The sequence below is a fragment of the Cetorhinus maximus genome, chromosome 1, assembly GCF_964194155.1.
Source record: "Cetorhinus maximus chromosome 1, sCetMax3.hap1.1, whole genome shotgun sequence".
Lineage (NCBI taxonomy): Eukaryota > Metazoa > Chordata > Chondrichthyes > Lamniformes > Cetorhinidae > Cetorhinus > Cetorhinus maximus.
In genome coordinates this window covers 216,946,006-216,966,658 of record NC_135879.1, presented here as the reverse complement: position 1 = coordinate 216,966,658, position 20,653 = coordinate 216,946,006, and positions in this window count along the sequence as shown.

The window sequence follows — 20,653 nt, the reverse complement described above, 5'->3', positions numbered from 1 at the left end:
ATCCATTAGCGCCCGCTTTGGGCCTGTGCCAAAGCTAAGTCTTGCCGCCAGCTATTTAGAAGTTTTACAGCTTTCTTTTTTTATAGACTGTATTATAATGAGACGTGTTTTCTCAGACCAGTCCATGGCATTCAATGGGAAACCCTGAGTGAGTTATAACGTGATTTTAAGTGCTTTGGGTCTCTGGTCGCCAAGTCAACGACCAGGGTCAAAACTATGGAGGGGGGTCTGTGAAATAAAAGACTGTGAAAATCATTCACAGCGGGGCTACATAAAACTCCTCGCTTCACCCAGCCCCCTGTCTTCATACCCATTAACCTTCTGACTACCTAATTTCTTCTTTTGGAGCAGCTATGTAGTTATAGCATTGGAGTGACTGCTGTAATAGAGCCATAATTAGATAGCTAACAGTGGAAGTTTGTATTTCCATATGTTGATCCAGCATTCTGAATCAAATAAACCAGCAATAAAAGAAATTAGACCATTCTAGATTAAGTTGGAGTAGAGTGTGTGCTCTACTTTCTGGTTTGGGGGAAGTGAGTGAGTGTATCAGGTATACAATCCATAAATTTCACCTTTTCGGTTGTTCTGTATCTATTGCACTCTGAATGGATTGCACTAGTTTTTGCAAAACTTCAGGCTATTTGTGAAAAAAATTATACTAGGCAGTGTGAACCCACTTTGCTATTAATTCTGACAAGTGACAGGTTAATTGCTCATCTATGTTAATTCTAGCTACTCTTTAAATACCAAAGGGACCCACACAGGTGGGCTTGTTGGTTTTTCCATGTCCCTACCTTTTTTGTTCTTTGGAAGAAATCTCATTATCTGTTATAGATATTAGGCCTACGCTCAATTAAGAAATGTCATATTATCTCACCAGCGCTAGTACAGAGCAACAGCAGAAAATTATTCAAATTAGTTAATTGAGTGCTGCCCAACATACATCTTGCTGAATTGAAAGTTTTATAGATTGCAGTAGGGGCACCACATCAAGTGGTGATAATAGAACAGAGCCCTCACGAAGCCTGTGCACTGGTCACAGGGACAGGGGAAGTCAACAGGACAGTCTTTGCTTAATCCACAGCTACCCAGTGGTCTGCAGCCAGCACAGAGTGATATTAGCAGAAGGAGCTTGGCTCCTACAATCTGTTGATGCTTGCCTCAGCAAGAGCTGGCTGGATTAAAAAGGGTAAAATAAAAATACAGTGCTATGCTCCGCGCCATCTTGCTTGCTTGGTGGCCTCCCAGCAGCCCAGTTGGTTCTTGTGGGGGGTAGGCGTGGGGGGGAGGGGTGGTTTGCCTCCTCTATGGGCATTCATACATGGCACCGCAAACAGCAACAGCTGCCGAATGACAATGGTGCCGCCAGTGCTCCACGATTCGCCCAACTCCACACACCAACAGTAAAGGAACGGCGATATTGCAAAATCAGGATGGTGAGTGGCTTGGAGAGGAACTTCCAGGTGTTGGTGTTCACATCTATCTGCTGCCCTTGCCCTAGATGGTAGTGGTTTTAGGTTTGGAAATTGCTATCTAAGGAGGCTTGGTGAGTTCCTGAGGTGCATCTTGTAAATGGTAGTCTGCTGCCATTGTGCGTCGGCAGTGGAGGGAGTGAATGTTTGTGGATGGGGTGCCAAACAAGCGGGCTGCTTTGTCTTGGATGGTGTCAAGCTTCTTGAGTGATGTTGGAGCTTCACTTATTGAGGTAAGTGGGGAGTATTCCATCACACTCCTGACTTATGTCTTGTAGATGGTGGACAGGCTTTGGGAAGTCAGGAGGTGAGTTACTTGCCGCAGGATTACTAGCCTCTGACCAGATCTTGTATCCACAGTATTTATATGGCTAGTCCAGTTCGGTTTCTGATCAATGGTAACCCCAGGATGTTGATAGTAGGGAATTCAGAAATGATAATGCCATTGAATGTCATGGGGTGATGGTTGGATTCTCTCTTGTTGTGGATAGTCATTGCCTGGCAATTGTGTAGCTCTAATGTTACTTGCCACTTGTCAGCCCAAGCCTGGATATTGTCCAGGTCTTGCTGCATTTGGACATAGGCTCCTCAGTCCTGGAAATGCCTGGCAACCAGGCAGCAGATGGGGCCCCTGCCCTGCACTTGCTGATGCCCAGGTGGCCCTGCTGTATTTTTTTGACGACTCTCCAGTCAAAGGGAAATTGGGATGACCAGCCACTCATTGTAGACCAGGAGATCATCTATGATCATAATGTGTTTTTGTTGTTCAAACCAAGCGTTCATGGTACCATCACTTGGTCTCTGTTGTGGCCACCCTTGGGTTGGCAGTAACAGCGGATGCAGGCACACTCCTCATCACCCATTTATTCCTGGCAAATCTGTTGGAGTTTGCTTGTGGTCACAGGAAAGTGCTTTAATGACTGGACAATACAGTACTTGGTCTCATTTTAACTTTATATGTACACTACCCTTATATTACAGGAAACACCAGGCTGGATTTTAGACTCCCTCCCGCAGCCGGTGGATTTGAAGGCAGGGGGCGTATGTAAAATCCAGCGGTTGGCCTTCCCTCTGCCTGTCCACCCGCTCCACCCTCAGTGTGGAAGGACTGCCCGTAGTCCCAGCAGTTGCCAGCACTCCCATTAGCGCTGGGGGGGATTACAGACCTACTAGCCAATCTGATTAGCTGGCAGCTCTCTATGGCAGGACTTCCTGCCAAGAAAGGGGCGGAAGTCTCAGTTTAAAGCAATTAACGCTAATTTGCTTCAGGGAAGCCATCGGGATCATGGGTGTGCTCTCCCCCGACTTCTTAGCCAGGTGGGGGAGAGGGAGGGTGCGGACCATGTGCCCTGCAAAATCCTGCCCACCTTATCTTCTTGCATTCGCAGCCAGCTTTGGCCATGTGTCATACGGACTCGAAACATTGACTCTGTCTCTCTCTCTCTCCACGAATGCTGTTGGACCTGCTGAGTTTTTCCGGCATTTTCTGTTTTTGTTTCAGATTTCCAGCAGCTGCAGTATTTTGCTCCTGTCTTGGATGCTTCCTGGGCTGCTCAAGGAATTCCAGCCCGTGCGCCCTCCTTGGGTCATGCCTGTTCAGTACAGATGTTTCCACAGTCAGAGAAACAGAAAGTGTTGAAGGTCATCAAGCCAATGAGAGCTCAATTACTTTCTAAACTCGAGCCCTTTCTTTTAATGGGGTAAATAAATGTTTCTAAATTTAAATCGTTAGCCTTTAAAGGGCCTCTGCTGCCTCTTATCAGCAGTGGCAGGGTTTCCATCCTATTACCCTACAGAAGTAAGCTGCCCACCCCAACTATTGAAAAAGCCCATTCCTTACATTCGGGATGGAATCAGTGACCACTAAAGTAAGCAGGTTGGACACTCCATCTAGCATTAGACTCCCTCTCTGCTACTGGGCTGCCTCTACTCCCATATGACTGGCTCCCTGAGTTCCAACTCTGCCGTTCAACTCACCCACCTCTGCCATTCGATTCCCTCTTCCACCATTGCACTGCATTCGATTTTCCCTCTGCCATTGGACAGCTCCTTCTACCACTGGACAGGCCTCTGCCTTGGAAATTCAGAGGCAGAGCAGTGAGTCAAATCTTAAACAAATCAATCAACCAAATCTTCAAACCTGGCATAAATATCCCCAATCCAGTCAGCCTGAAGCCTGGTGTACAGGTAAAATTTACACCATTGGTTAGGTTTGCACTGTACACCTTTTGTGGATGTGTAGGGATGATATGGCTCCCTGCCAGATCTAGCACTAGGCAATTTGAGGTGATTGGGAAGACATATATTTCCATTCATAACCATGAGGGGTTGGGACAGAATAGATTGGGACAAACTGTTCCCCTTGGCAGAAGGATTGAGAACCAGAGGTCACTGATTTTATGGGGATTGGCAAGAGAAGCAATGATGATATGAGAAAAAACTTTTTTGATGCAGCGATTGGTTAGGATCTGGGGTGCAGTAAAGGCAGCTTCAGTCATGGCTTTCAAAAGAGAATTTGACAATTATCCCATAGAGTCATGGAGTCATAGGGGTCTACAGCACAGCTCATCAAGTCTGCGCCAGTCAAACAAGCATCTAACTAATCTAATCCCATTTTCCAGCACTAGGCCCGTAGCCTTGTATGCCATGGCATCGCAAGTGCACATCCAAATACTTCTTCAATGTTATGAGGGTTTCTGCCTCTACCACCCTTTCAGGCAGTGAGTTCCAGATTCCCACCACCCTCTGGGTGAAAAAGTTCTTCCTCCCTCACATCCCCTCCAAATCTCCTGCCCCTTACCTTAAATCTATGCCCCCTGGTTATTGATCCCTCCACCGAGGGGAAAAGTTCCTTCCTGTCTACCCTATCTATGCCTCTCATAATTTTATACACCTCAATCATGTCCCCCCTCAATCTCCTCTGCTCCAGGGAAAATAACCCCAGTCTATGCAACCTCTCCTCATAACTAAAACTCTCCAGCCCAGGCAACATTCTGGTAAATCTCCTCTGCACTCTCTCCAGTGCAATCACATCCTTCCTGTAATGCGGATTCCAGAACTGCACACAATACTCTAGCAGTGGCCTAACCAGCGTTTTATGCAATTCCAGCATAACCTCCCTGCTCTTATATTCTATGCCTCGGCTAATAAGGGCAAGTATCCCATATGCCTTCTTAACCACCTTATCTACCTATCCTTAAGGGACCAATGGACATGCACACCAAAGTCCCTCTGATCCTTGGTACTCCCCAGGGTCCTACAATTGGGGAGTATATTCCTGTGTATCCGAAGAGAAAAACAATTTCAGGGCTATAGGGAAATGGCAGGGGAGTGGAACTAGGGGCAGGATATTTAGTTCGGTGGGCACCTGCGATCGGTGGGCCCAGGAGCAGCCGAGGAATGGGCCCCTGACCGCAATCAGCCCCCGAATGCGATTTCACGCGGAATGAAAGCTCCCTGATATCAGAGATCTACCTCAGTGGGCTGAAGAATTTAAATGCCAAAAATAAAGATTTTAAAAACCAGGAAAAAATGTTCATGCTTCAGGATCAGTCACCGGAACACATACCAGATTAAAACTCTGTGCAAACATTTTTTTTAAAATTAACATCAGAAACCTCATCTCACACTTGGATGAGGTTTCCTCAAAAAGACAAAGGCCACCTGGCCAATTCGCCCGCCGCCAACTGTAACATTGGATGGGCAGCGAAAAGTTAAGGTTGATTAATATGTTGATGGCTATAATAGGCCTGTTAACTGTCAGCGGGCACACTGCCAACTCTCGCTCGCGCCTGCTGACTGAAATATAGCCCGGGAATGCAATGACGTTGGGACACTTGCCCCGTATCATCACACGCTATTTCACGCTCGAGCGTGTTGGGCATGTGCCCACATGCTGAGCGAAAAATTCTGCCCTAGGTGAATTACTCTTGTGGAGAGCCAGCTTGGACACAATGAGCCAAATGACCTCCTTCTGTGCTGTAACCATTCTATGGTGGGAATTCATTGACTTCAGCTTGGCCTGTCACCTCAATGGACTGTGAATATCAACTCACATTAGCACACTATTAATTTCAATCCACTGGTGAACTTTGAACTAGGTGAAACAAAGAAGAGTAGACTTCACCTGTTCCACTACAGTAACTTCAGCAGATGATCAGGAGAAACCACGTTGACGTGTGTGAGCTGAGTGAATTATTCAGTTTGGGCAGTGAAGTGGGAAGGAACTCAGAACAAATTCACCCCAAACACCTAATATATCCTGAAACTGCACTTCACACAGCATTGCTGTCCATAATAAGCTGGTAATAAGCGCCTCTTAATAACTTGGTGCAGGGACCACAGCCTGTTAACAGTGAACAATTTCCACTTATCCATCACATGGAGTGCACAGTGATAAGGGATCAAGTGTGATAGAAAGAAATCAAAAAGGGAAAACAAAAAATTAGACTGAAAAGGGATGTTGCTGATGAGAAAGTTTAGCCACATTTTTTAAAAATTCATTCACAGGATGTGGGCTTCGCAGGCTGGGCCAGCATTTATTGCCCCTCTCTAGTTGTGAATGAAGCTGAACATTGTGCAATCATCAGCGAACATCCCCACTTCTGACCTTATGATGGAAGGAAGGTCATTGATGAAGCAGCTGAAGATGGCTGGGCCGAGGACATTACCCTGAGGAGCTCCTGCAGTGATGTCCTGGAGCTGAAATGATTGACCTCTAACAATCACAACCATCTTCCTTCGTGCTAGATATGACTCCAACCATCAGAGATTTTCCTTCTGATTTCCATTGACACCTTGATGCCACACTTGGTCAAATGCTGCCTTGACGTCAAGGGCAGTCACTCTCACCTCACCTCAGCAGTTCAGCTCTTTTGTCCATATTTGAACCAAGGCTGTAATGAGGTCAGGAGCTGAGTGGCTCTGGCGGAACACAAACTGGGCATCAGTGAGCAGGTTATTGCTAAGCAAGTGCCACTTGATAGCACTGTTGATGACCCCTTCCATTACTTTACTAATGATCAAGAGCAGGATGATAGGCTGGTAATTGGCCAGGTTGGATTTGTCATGCTTTTGTGCACAGGACATACCTGGGCAATTTTCCACATAGCTGGGTAGATGTCAGTGTTGTAGCTGTCCTGGAACAGCTTGGATAGGGGTGCGGCAGTACTATTGCTGGAATATTGTCATGGCCCATAGCATTTGCAGTATCCAGTGCCTTCAGCTATTTCTTGATATCATGTGAAGTGTATCGAATTGGCTGAAGACTGACATCTGTGATGCTGGGGGCCTCCAGAGGAGGCTGAGACGTACCATCCACTTGGCTCTTCTGCTTGAAGATTGTAGCAAATGCTTCAGGCTTATCTTTTGCACTGATGTGCTGGGCTCCTCCATCATTGAGGATGGGGATATTTGTGGAGCCTCCTCCTCCAGTGAGTTGCTTAATTGTCCACCACCATTAACGACTGGATGTGGCAGGACTGCAGAGCTTAGATCTGATCCGTTGGTTGTGGGATCGCTTAGCTCTGTCTATCACTTGCTGCTTATGCTGTTTGGCAAGCAATTAGTTCTGTGTTATAGCTTCACCAGGTTGAAACTTCATTTTTAGTTATGACTGGTGCTGCTCCTGGCATGCCCTCCTGCACCCTTCCTTGAACCAGGGTTGATTCCCTGGCTTGATGGTGATGATACAGCCGGATCATGAGATTGTGTTTGAGTACAATTCTGCTGCTGCTGATGGCCCACAGCGCCTCATGGATGCCCAGTCTTGAGTTGTTATATCTGTTCAAAATTTATCCCATTTAGCATGGGTGTAGTGCCACACAACACGATGGAGGGTATACTCAATGTGAAGGCAGGACTTTGGCTCCACAACAACCGTGCAATGGTCACTCCTACTGATACTGTCATGGTCAGATGCATCTACGGCCGGCAGGTTGGTGAGGATGGGGTCAAGTATGTTTTTCCCTCTTATTGATGCCCTCACCACCTGCCACAGACCCAGTCTAGCAGCTATGTCATTTAGGACTCGGCCAGCTTGGTCAGTAATGGTGCTACCGAGCCACTCTTGGTGATGGACATTGAAGTCCACCACCCAGAGTACATTCTGCACCCTTGCCACCCTCAGTGCTTCCTCCAAGTGATGTTCAACATGGAGAAGCACAGATTCATCAGCTGAGGGAGGGCGGTACGTGGTAATCAGCAGGAGGTTTCCTTGCCCATGTTTGACCTGATGCCATGAGACTTCATGGGGTCCAGAGTCGATGTTGAGGACTCCCAGGGCGATTTCCTCTTGACTGTATACCACTGCGCCGCCACCCCTGCTGGGTCTGTCCTGCCGGTGGGACAGGACATACCCAGGGATGGTGCTGGTGGTGTCTGAGACATGATCTGTAAGGTATGATTCCATGAGGATGACTATGTCAGGCAGTTGCTTGATTAGCCTGTGATACAGCTAACTAGCCCCCAGATGTTAGTAAGGAGGATTTTGCAGGGTTGACAGGGCTGAGATTGCCATTGTCGTTTCCAGTGCCTAGGTTGATGCCAGGTTTTCCATCCCATTTAATTCATTTTTTGAGGCTTTGTAGCGGTTTAATACAACTGAGTAGTGTCATTTCAGAGTCAACCATATTGCTGTGGGTCTGGAGTCACATGTAGGCCAGACCAGGAAAGGACGACAGATTTCCTTCCCTAAAGGGCATTAGTGAACCAGATAGGTTTTTACAACAATCAACAATCAACAATGTTTCATGGTCATCCTTATTTTTATGGAATTTAAAGTCCACTATCTACCATGGCGTGATTCGAATGCGGGTCACCAGAGCATTACCCTGGCTTTCTGGATTACTAGTCCAGTGACAATACCACTTCGCCATCTCCTCCCCTTTTAACACACGTGCCCACATTTGAACTATGCCTTTCCATTTGGATCAAAGTTATTGAAGTGCTCTCATTTAAAATGACATACTCTCTCCCCTTTAATACATTTAATGCATCTAACACTCTGTTCTAAAAAGTGAACTTACCTGGACCAATGCTGGTCTATTTAATGATTATACAGTTTAGACAAATGAACCCAGAATATCAATAACACAAGCACATTCTGTGCAACAATTTTACTCAAATGATTTGTGGCTTCCCTGTGAGTGTATTCTACGTGAATATGAGTGACCCTTTGCAGTCTGTTGCCATAGATCAGGTGGTGCGATGAAATTGCCTGACAGGAGCCCAAATACATCTGGTTCTCCTAGCTTGAAGCCTTTCAGCTCCCGCTGCTTCAGCTAAATGATGATGTTTGCTGGAGAATAATAAACTGTTTTTCTAGCACAAAGGCCACTTTGATGGGCTCTGCTTCTGTTGGGAGCTAAAATGGACAGCATTGATAAGGAATGTCAAAGGCGAGGTGGTGGCCTGGGGTGGGGGCAGGGAAGAATCCTTCTTTGTGAATTTACCATTAAACTCTGATTGCTGTAACTGCATGTGGCTGACTGCAGACCGCTCCGCCATTCACGGGTCAACTGGTTAGATGTCAAGGAGACGGTGTCGTCGTGAGAGATTGTTTTTTATATAAGTTCAGCAAGATAAATAGCTCAGTGTAAATAATGATTTATGTCGAAAGTAAATATTATGCCAAAAGCTTTCTGGGCTATGAGATGAATGCACATTAGAGGTCAATATAGTAATGGTATTATGAGGTTGAACATTGGAGAATTATGAATACACCATATACTGTGTTTGTGCTTAATGTGAAATAATGTAATTAAGCTGGAGTGTTGTATTGGTGATGTCACCCAACTGCATCCTCTCTATTCTTAAGTTTTAGCATCTAACACAAATCAGGTATACAGAAAAAGAACTTAAATTTCCCATAGAATCAGAGAGCACCGGCGGTCTTATATAGCAATTCATCACTCATGACATCCCAAATCCATTTCACACGCAAGTTAATGAATTATTTTTGCAGTGACAATACCATTGTTACATAGTAGCCGAGGTTCCCCCAACCCCCCCCCCTTGCCCTAACCATAACCTCTTCTCCCCTCACAACCACTCCGAGTTCACCTTGTCCGTAAGACCCACCTCGGAGAACAGGGAAAGAGGCTCTCACTTTAAAATCTCACCTAACTTCGAATCATGCAGCTCTCCCTCAGAGCTGCATTGAACTGTCAGCCTAGATTCCTTGCTTACATCCAGCTGTACTAGTCCTGCTGTAAGGGCCAGTAGCAATGAGGACATGTGAAAGAGGTGAAGATTTGGGGGCCAGCTCGTTTCTGGAGGTTTGTCAGCTTTTCTGCTGAAGTTACAGGGGTCGAGTGAGAGAAGCCCAGTGGATAGGTAACTGCTTTTATCGCCTGAACATTACAGAATAAAGGTTCCAGATTTAGTTCCAGACGGTGCCGAGTTAACTGATCCCAGCCAGGCCAACAGTCAAGGCACCATCATTGGCCACATAACTATGGATTTGGGAAGGGAGCACAGTTCACGGTTCCTGTTCCTGGTGAACACAAAGCAACCTTGAACTTTAGCAAGTATATGCTTGCACTCAGTGAGGTCAGGATTGGGCTTAGCTATGATATCTTTCATTGTAGACTAGCCTCTCATTATTCATCGTCCAGCCCGCACGCGAATAATAAACATTGAATGTGGCGCCAGAAGACCATCTCAGCTCACTGATCCACTGCAGGGATGAGGTTAACACATTCAGAAGAGGAGAATAAAGTAGAAAAGTTAAGAGAGAAAGAAAAATAACACACTATTTATGACAACAGCAAAATCGACTTTAACCCTTGCCTGCAATCTAAACATTTATGTATTCAAACTCAATAAGACCAATGCAGAGATTCCCCTCCATTACTTGCTAATTGTTGAGGCATACAGTTTTATGTTACCACAGCTAAAGCCTGTGTCAAACGTTCAAAACAGCGCATTTACGATTTAATTTTCAAGAAGTTGGGCGTATACCAGGACTTTCGCTCAACCATGCCAGGAGTTGTTTCAGCATAAAACCGAAACCTTCGAGGGGGACAAAACTGAACCAGCAGCACATTATTGACAGTAAAACCAAGGGCAAGTCAACGATGTATCAAACAACACATGTTGCACTGTTGTAGTACTGAAGCGCTTTTCTAATATTGGTGTCATATATACTTAGGGCGAAATTTAATGCTCTCCCCTGGAGCACGTTTGGTGGCAAGGAGGCACAAGGGGGCATTTAATCAGGTGGAAGGGTGGGGTTGGTGGGGATGCCACCTTCACGTCTCTGCCCCGTTTAAGTGTGGAGATGGAAGGCTCATTGATGGCCTTGCCATCCTGCCACCAATTGAGGCCTTAAAGGGCCTTATCCCGCCACCACTGGTATTCACCCAGTGGTAAGGGGTGGATTCACCATAGGAAAACTGAATAATTGTGAGCTTCCAGGTGGAGTCCCTTGTTCAAAGGCACTCAGCGCCTGATCGAAGGACCAGGCACCGGGAAGGGTGCCCACAGAGAGCCACACCCCTGCACTTGCCGCTGACCCCTTTACCCCCCTCCACCTTCCCCAAAACCCCCATCCCGCCATCTCTTGTCTGTGATCTGGGTCCCTTAGCGATCCTGGGCATCCCTGGTGGATGCATTGCCGGCAGCAGCAGCCACTCCCACGGGCACTGCCAAGCACTGCACAACTGCCGGCCTCAGATTGGCTAGTGGGCTTTGGGTGCATATTTCCACTTCCTGGGGTCCTTAATGTCAGGAAAGACTAGGAAAAACTCTGCCCAGTTATGTGCCTGAGTTTGGTGGGCTTTTCTGAAAAGAGGCAATGTGGGTCTCTCACTGGCTGGAGAGTTGGCAATGGGATCCCTTTTGCCTCCATTAAATACCACCCTGAGAACAGAGATGAGGAGAAACTTCTTTCGTCAGAGAGTGGTGAATCCAAGGAATTCATTGCCACAGAAGGCTGTGGAGGCCAGGTCATTGAGTGTATTTAAGACCGAGATAGATAGGTTCTTGATTGGTAAGGGGATCAAAGGTTACGGGGAGAAGGCGGGAGAATGGGGTTGAGAAACTTATCAGCCATGATTGAATGGCAGAGCAGACTCGATGGGCTGAATGGCCTAATTTCTGCTCCTATGTCTTATGGTCTTATGATCCAACAAACTGGTGACGAGGATTATCCATGTTAAACAGAAGTAAGCAAGAGAAACAAAATCGGCACTGTACCTTGCACAGCAATTGTAAGTAGAAGTTCCGTTCAAATAGTCTAAGTAACTCCCTCACAGCATGCCGCAATTCAGAAGAATTGATCCTTTCGGTCTAGCAATGGACGATTGGTCCCACTACATTGAGCATTTCTCGTCCTTTTTCCAAGCAAATGAGATTTCAGGGGAAGAGAAGAGGCGGGTGATCCTCTTAAGTACATGTGGGAATAAGACTTCCAGCTTGATTCGAAGTTTAAAGGCACCCAGTGCACCAGACTCGAGACATTTTGATGAGTTAGTGGACCTGGTGAAGAGCCATTACCAACCAAAGCTCTCAGTAATGACGTAGAGGTTCAAGTTTAATCCAAGAATTAGAGCCCCGGGGGAGACAGTTGCAAGCTATGTGGCAAGCTTGAACCAATTAACGGAGCATTGTGATTTTTGCAATCCTTAAACGATATGCTTAGAGATCGTTTAGCATGCAGTGTGAATGAGGACATAATTCAGAAGCGATTGTTATCTGAAACAAGTTTGGATTTTAAGAAGGCCCTGGAGATTGCACTGGCAATGGGAAGTGCAGCTAGAGAATCGAAAGCCATACAGGGTGCACAAAATGGTGCTGTCCTCCACATCAGGTGAGAATCCCCAGCCAAAAAGGGCGTGAAAATGCGAGACTCAGTCGAGAGGCGGGAAACACCCCCACTAGCAGGAAAATGAGGGAAAACGACTTAGCAGCGAAAACAAGGAGTGATATCATTAGAGGTGGAAACAAACAATCTTTTAACGATTGGCATTTTAAAAAAATAGAATGTTCTTATTGTCATAAAAATGGTCACATAATAAGACAGTGTAAGGAAAGAGTCAAGCAGACTTTTAAACAAAAGAAAAAGGCTAGTGAGGCCTACAATGGAGAAGAGCCTGAAGCAACAGATTCAGATATTTATTCATTGTATAACTTGAAGGTTGGAAGAACAGAATCAATCTATGTAACAGTGAAAGTGAATGGTAGACCTGTTCAAATGGAAATGGACACAGGAATTTCCACTACAGTAATTGGGGAACATACCTTCAAATATCTCAGTAATAGGGATCATCAATTAAATTTGGAAAAAATAACTGCCCAGTTATAAACATACATGGGCGAAGATATCCAAGTCAAAGGCATAAGTAGTGTAACTGTTAATTATGGGAGCCAATCAATAAAGCTACCATCAATGTTAGTAGATAGCGAGGTGCCAAGCCTCCTAGGGCAAAACTGGCCAAAAGAGATCAAGTTAGAATGGGCTGAAATTTTTCAACTGAGAGCAAGTGGGTTACCAGAGCTACTACAAAAGTACACCACAGTCTTCAGGGATGAGCTTGGGGAGATACAGCAGCTGCAGGCAAAAGTTCATGTGAATTCAGAGGCCATCCCCCGACTCATGAAGGCCAGGCCAGTACCTTATGCACTGAGAGAAAAAAATCAACACCAAATTGGACAAACTAGAAACACTGGGCGTTATACAACCTGTGCAGTTCTCAAAATGGGCAGTGCCCATAGTCCCTGTCCTTAAACGCAACCAGAGCGTCCATATTTGTGGAGACTATAAACTGACGGTTAATAAAGTAGCTAAGCTAGACAGACACCCCTTACCAAAAATCGTAGACCTGCATGCCAAGCTGGCAGGTGGAACCACCTACACGAAGCTTGATATGAATCATGCTTATCAACAACTAGAGTTAAATAATGCATCCCGGGAATTTGTCACAATTAATACCCACAAAGGGTTGTACCAGTACACTCGATTGCCTTTCTGCATCTCCTCAACTTGTACCATCTTCCAGAGAACAATGGAAAGTTACTGAAGGGACTGCCCCAGGCTGCATTTAGATGATGTTTTGGTGACAGGGCTCACTGAAAAAGAGCACATGGCAAACTTAGAAGAAGTTTTAAAACGTTTCCTGCAGGCTGGAGTGCGTTTAAAAAAAGAATAGTGCACATTCCAAGCAAGGGAGGTAATCTATTTGGGTCACCAAGTAGATTCACAGAGCCTCCACGCAGTTGAGGAGAAAGTGAGAGCCAAAGAACACCTCAGAACTCAAATCATTCCTAGGAATGATCAATTATTGTGGACGGTTCTTACCAATTTTGTCTATAAAACTAACACCAGAAACACTCAAAAAGAATCAACTTTGGTCTTGGGAAGTGCCCCAGAAAGAAGCTTTTAAGAAGGTCAAACAATTGTTGCACTCACCCAATCTATTAGTACATTATGGCCAGAGGAAAGAATTAGTGTTGACTTGTGATGCATCCCCCTACGGAGTGGGAGCAGTATTGTCCCATCGAATGGACGGTGGCATGGAACGGCCTATTGGCTATGTATCAAGAACGCTCACCAAAGCGCAAAAGGGAGACTCGCAGTTAGAAAAAGACCTGTCAATCATTTTTGGTGTTAAGAAATTTCACCATTACGCACACGGCCGCCATTTTACTATCGTTTCAAACCACAAGCCATTGCTAGGATTGTTCAATGAAGACAGGGCTATACCACCCATAGCCTTGGTAAGATTGCAACGATGGCCTTTAATCCTGGCAGCATACAAGTAAACTTTCATACATAGGCCTGGTAGTCAAATTGCAAATGCCGATGCACCTAGTCATTTGCCTTTACAAGAAAAGGATGTGAAAGTCTCAGTTCCACAAGAACTTATTTTGTTGTTACATTCCTTAGACTCATCACCAGTATGTGCTAGACAGATCAGAGACTGGACAAGTAGGGACTCAGTCCTATCACAAGTACGAGAACAAATACTTCATGGTTGGTCACAAGAGCCTGTATCTGACTAAATGAAACCATACTTTAACAGAAGGCATGAAATAACCAGTCAGGATGGCATCTTATCGTGGGGAGCGGGAGTGATAGCTCCTCCAAAGGGAAAGGAGCCATTGCTAAATTGAACTACACAGAGCACATTCAGGAATATCCCAAATGAAGACCGTGGCACGCAGCCTGGGATGGATGGCGAAATAGAGAGTTTAGTGAAGAATTGCGTGCAATGTCAACAACAGCTCCATTACACACATGGGAATGACCAGGAAGACCATAGGTGCGAAGAAAAGAAAAAAAAATTACACATTGACTACGTAGGACCTTTCATGGGAACAATGTTTCTGCTCATTGTTGATGCCTACTCAAAATGGATGGACATATATGAGGTGAAATCATCAACATCTTCTGCTACCATTGAGAAGTTGCATCAAAGTTTTGCTATTAACAGGCTACCAGAAGTAGTCGTTTCTGATAACAGCACGACATTTACCAGTGCTGAGTTTCAGTGGTTTATCAGCTTGAACGATATCACTCATGTAAAATCTTCACTGTACCACCCTTCCTCAAATAGACTGGCCGAAAGAGTGGTTCAAACGTTCAAGGCTGGCATGAAGAAATTAACCGGAGATTCCTTAACAACCAAGCTAGCACACTTTCTTTTCCATTATAGGACCAGCCCTCACACAACAACAGGTGTCACACCTGTGGAATTATTGATGAAATGCCGTTTCAGGATGAGATTGAGCTTAATAATGCCAAATTTAGGGGGGGACGGTGGAAAGGAGTCAGGGAAGTCAGAAAACTAGACACGTCTGGCATAGTCGCAGAGGAAATTTACCATGGGAGAGACGGTATACATGAAGAACTTTGGAGAAGGACCAAAGTGGTTACCGGGTGAAATAAATGCAGTGACTGGACCTCTATCTTACCACATGGAGGTGGAAGGCCAGGTCATACGGAAACATGTAGATCATCTAAGGAAGAGAGAAACTATGCACCAAGAAATGATTCCATTAATGTTTGCAATCGGGTCAGCGTTTCCTATTGAAAGAAATCAACCCAGTACAAACACACCTGTTGTTCCTTCAAGACTGGAGGATACAGATCTGTAGGAGCCCACCAAAACACCTGATGTTCAGACAACTGCAGAAAAGGAAGTTCCTGACAAAGGATCTGAAGTTGTAGAGCTGAGATGCTCTACACACATAAGGAAACCCCCAGAGAGATTGAACTTGTAAATATTTTGCTGTTTTGAGAAAATTGTAATTGTAAATATAAAATGTATTTCTGTTTAAAGGGGGAGGGATGTGGTATTCTAATGTGTAATATACCTTTAAGAAGAATGTTATAATGGAAGATCACCTGATCTTAGTATCCAATAGCAGAGTAGCACAGGCTACCTCTGCAGTTAGCAATCTGTAGTCAGTAGTTAGTAGAGTGTAGAGATAAAGTTTGAACTGTTAGCACATGTACCAAATTAGCCACCCCTTACAAGAAATATGTGACTAGGATCCAACAGGTGGGCAACTAGGTTTCTGGTTTGTTGAATGTTGCTAGAAGCTAATAAAAGAACAGGAACACTAGAAGCCAGTGGTACAGATCATCTGAATGGATTTGAATGGTTTGCAGGACAGTCTGGAGGTTGCAGTAACACTAAAAGAAAATAAAGGTTTGCATTTAAATAGCGTTTTCCACGCCCACCAGATGTCTCAAAGCACTTTATGTCCAATGAAGTACTTTTGAAGAGTAGTCGCTGTTGTAATCTAGGAAATGTGGCAGCCAATTTTTACGTAGCAATATCCCACAAAATGCAATGTGCTAATGACCAGATAACCTGTTTCACTGATGTTGGTTGATGGATAAATATTGATCAGGACAGGGTTGCCCTGCCCAGATATCTCCCCTGCTTTAGACTATAAAATATAGTGGGGCCATATTTATCTCCAATAATATCAAATGTTTTCCATGTACAGCCAAATTGGCCCTCACGACAATGTAAGATATTGCAACATGTAAAAGTTATGCAATTTGTCAAGTGCAGAAATTTTTCGATATCTCTGTTCCATCTCAGCTTCTGCCTGTCATGTGACAATAACCAAGGAATCATAGACAGGTAAGAACAGAAGGGGATCACTTTGTCCACCTGTAGCCGTCTTCCTGTTGACTCCATATTGGAGCCATCTACAACAACAGTAATGATATTGTCTTGCTCTTTCCTGGTATCCTTTCAATTTTTTTTCTTTTGACTGTTTATCTAACTCCCTCACAAATCCTGAAATTGAATCAAGTTTAAAACCTAACCCACCAAAATTATGCTTGAAAAGATCCAACCTCTCCTTTTTGTACTAGTTATAAATTCATGGCCTCCCTCTTACTAAACACAGGTCAGTGGAATTCACATTTTTGCTAATTACCCTTTAAAACTTTATGAAGACGTCAATCACTCCCCCTTTAACACACTTCTCCAGTGCATAAAAATCTAAAAGTGCTCATCTCTCATCTTAACTGAATCCTCTCCTCCCTGGTCTCAATATAGCGGCCTAGAGATTTGGCCGTGCAGCCCCCTAAGCCTCGAAAAGGGGGGCAGGAAGTACACGCTCATTACGATTCAGGAGTGTGCCTCCCGCCACATTGGTAAAGACCATTAAAAAAATCAATCAGTGGCCAAGCCTGAAACAGCTGTTGCCTTTTCACGCATGCAAATAATAGACGTACCAGCAGTTTGAAGCCTCCTCTGCAACATTGGTTTGCCCTGAGGCAGCTTGCACCAGTGCCAGTTACACCCACACTCTTCCCCCACCCCAGCTGATCACCACTGATAAAATCCTGACTGCCGGCATTGGGGCCCGACTGGTTTCATCCACGCCCTCTTTCTCCCAGTCTTTCCCACCTTCCTCACTTACCTGACAGTTGCTGTGACAACGGCATTGACCCAAGATTGAGTTGCCTGGCTGGAAAACTGCCTGTCCCAATTAGCAAAATGCCCATTCGATGTAAATGAGGCCTAATATCGGGGACACCAGCTTGGGCCTCACAATTAAAGCACAAGGATTATTTCATGCAACACCTAGCAAACCTGCATTGCACTTATTTAGTAGCCTACCCATCTCATGAGGTACCAGCCATGGTCAGTTAGCACTTGTTGTCTCTGAATCAGAAGGTTGTGTGTACAAGTTCTAGTCTAGGGACTTGAAAGGCTGACTCTGCAGGGGGTGCTACACTCTTGTAGGCATCGCCTTTCAGGTGAAATGTTAAACCAAGGTCCTATTTTCCACCTCAGGAGTCAGGCCATATGCCATTATTTTGAAGAACAAGGGAGTTCTTTCCAGTGTCCTGGCCAGTATTTATCCCTCAACCAATGTCACAAATGCAAATGATCATTTCATTATCACATTACTGCTTGTGGAAGCTTGCTGCGTACAAATTGGCTGTCACATTTCCAGGTACTGGGAGGTCAGAGGTCATGATTCACATTGTTACCAACGACATAGGTGGAAAAAAGAGGGATAAGGTCCTGCAAAAAGAATTTAGGGAGCTAGGTAGCAGATTAAAAAGCAGGACCTCAAAAGTTGTGACCTCTGGATTACTCCCTGTGCCACATGCTAGTGAGTATAGGAATAGGAGGATAGAGAGGATGAATGCGTGGCTGAAGAGATGGTGCAGGAGGGAGGGCTTTAGTTTCCTGGATTACTGGGTCTGTTTCTGGTGAAGGTGGGACCTGTACAAGTCGAACGGGTTCCACCTGAACCGGAATGGGACCAACATCCTTGAGGGGAGGTTTGCTAGTGCTGTTGGGGGTGGTTTAAACTAATTTGGCAGGAGGACGGGATACAGAGTGGAAGTACAGTAGGGGGTGATGCACAGGCAAATATAGAAGAGAAGCTAAGTCAGTCTGGAAGGCAGAACAAATATAGACCTGTTAAGGCACAAGGGAATAATGCGAGGCTGGATTGCATCTATTTTAACACAAGGAGCCTTACAAGGAAGGCAGATGAATTGACGTTAATTAACATATGGGAATATGATATCATTGCTATCACAGAGACATGGTTGAGGGAAAGGCAGGACTGGCAGCTCAATATTCCAGGCTATAGAATCTTCAGGCATGGCAGGGGTAAAAGAAGAAGTGGCATTGCACTATTGATCAAGAAGTCAATTACTGCAGTAAGGAGGGATGATATCTTAGAAGGTTCCTCAAATAAGGCCATATGGTTAGAGCTTAAAAACAAAAAGGGGGTAATCACTTTGCTGGGAGTGTACTATAGGCCTCCAAACAGTCAGAGAGAGACAGAAGAGCAGATATGTAGGCAAATCTGAGAGAAGTGTGAAAATAATAGGGTAATAATAGTAGGGGATTTCAACTTCCCCAATATTAACTGGGATAGTCTTATTGTGAAAGGCTTAGAGGGGATGGAATTCTTAAAGTGCATCCAGGAGAACTTCTTTAGCCAGCACATAGAAAACCCTACAAGAGAAGGGGCGGTACTGGACCTAATCTTAGGGAATGAAGCCAAGCAAGTGGTAGAAGTGTCAGTGGGGGAGCATCTCCAGGATAGTGACCATAACTCTGTAAGAATTAAAGTAGTTATGGAAAAGGACAAAGATGGACCGAAAATAAGGGTCCTGAATTGGGGGAAGGCTTACTTTAATATGATAAGACAGGATCTGGCCAAAGTGGACTGGGAGCAGCTACTTGTAGGAAAGTCTACATCAAACAAGTGGGCATCATTCAAAAAGGAAATAGTGAGAGTTCAGGGCCAACATGATCCCATAAAGTTGAAGGGTAGTACCAACAAGCCCAGACAACCCTGGATCTCAAGGTATATAGAAGATTGGGTAAGTGAAAAAAGGAGGCTTAAGGCAGATACAGAGGGCTAAAAACAGCAGAAACCCTAGAGGGGTATAGAAAGTGTAGGGGGTACTTAAAAAAGTAATTAGGAGAGCAAAGAGGGGGCATTAAAAAGTACTGGCGGTCAAGATAAAGGAAAATCCCCAAGGCATTTTATAAATATATTAAGGGCAAGAGGATAACCAGGGAAAGAGTAGGGCCCATTAGGGACCAAAGTGGCAACCTGTGCATGGAGCCAGAGGACGTAGGTGAAGTTTTAAATGATTACTTTTCATCTGTGTTCACTATGGAGAAGGATGATGTAGGTGTAGAAATCAGGGAAGGGGACTGTGAGATACTTGAACAAATGGCATTGAAAGGGAGGAAATATTAGTGGTTTTAGCGGGCTAAAAAGCAGATAAATCCCCAGGCCCAGATGAGATGTATCCCAGGCTGCTATGTGAGGCAAGGGAGGAGATTGCAGGGGCTCTGCCGTTAATTTTCAAATCCTCTCTGGCCACAGAATATGTGCCAGAGGACTGGAGGACAACGAATGTGGTACCATTATTCAAGAAGGGTAGCAGGGATAAACCAGGTAATTACAGGCCAGTGAGCCTAACATCAGTGGTAGGGAAACTATTGGAAAAAATTCTGATGGACAGGATTAATCTCCGCTGGGAGAGGCAGAGATTAATCAGGGATAGTCAGCATGGCTTTGTCAGGGGGAGATCATGTCTAACAAATTTGATTGAATTTTTCAAAGAGGTGACTAGTTGTGTAGATGAGGGTAGTGCAGTTGACATGGACTTCAGTAAGGCTTTTGACAAGGTCCCGCATGGGAGAATGGTCAAGGCAGTAAGAGCCCATAGGATCCAGGGCAATTTAGCAAATTGGAAAAATTGGCTTAGTGGCAGGAGGCAGAGGGTGATGGTTGAAGGTTGTTTTTGCGATTGGAAGCCTGTGACAAGTGGTGTACCGCAGGGATCGGTGCTGGGACCCTTGCTGTTTGTAGTGTCCATTAATGATTTAGACGTGAATATAGGAGGTATGATCAGTAAGTTCGCAGGTGACATGAAAATTGGTGGTGTCATAAATAGTGAGGAGGAAAGCCTTAGATTACAGAGCAATATAGTAAGATGGGCAGAGCAGTGGCAAATGGAGTTTAATCCTGAGAAGTGTGAGGTGATAAATTTTGGAGGACTGACACGGCAAGGGAATACACAATGAATGGCAGGACCCTGGGAAGTACAAATGATCAAAGGGACCTTAGTGTACATGTCCATAGATCCCTGAAGGCAGCAGCACAGGTAGATAAGGTGGTTAAGAAGGCATATGGGATGCTTGCCTTTATTAGCTGAGGCAAAG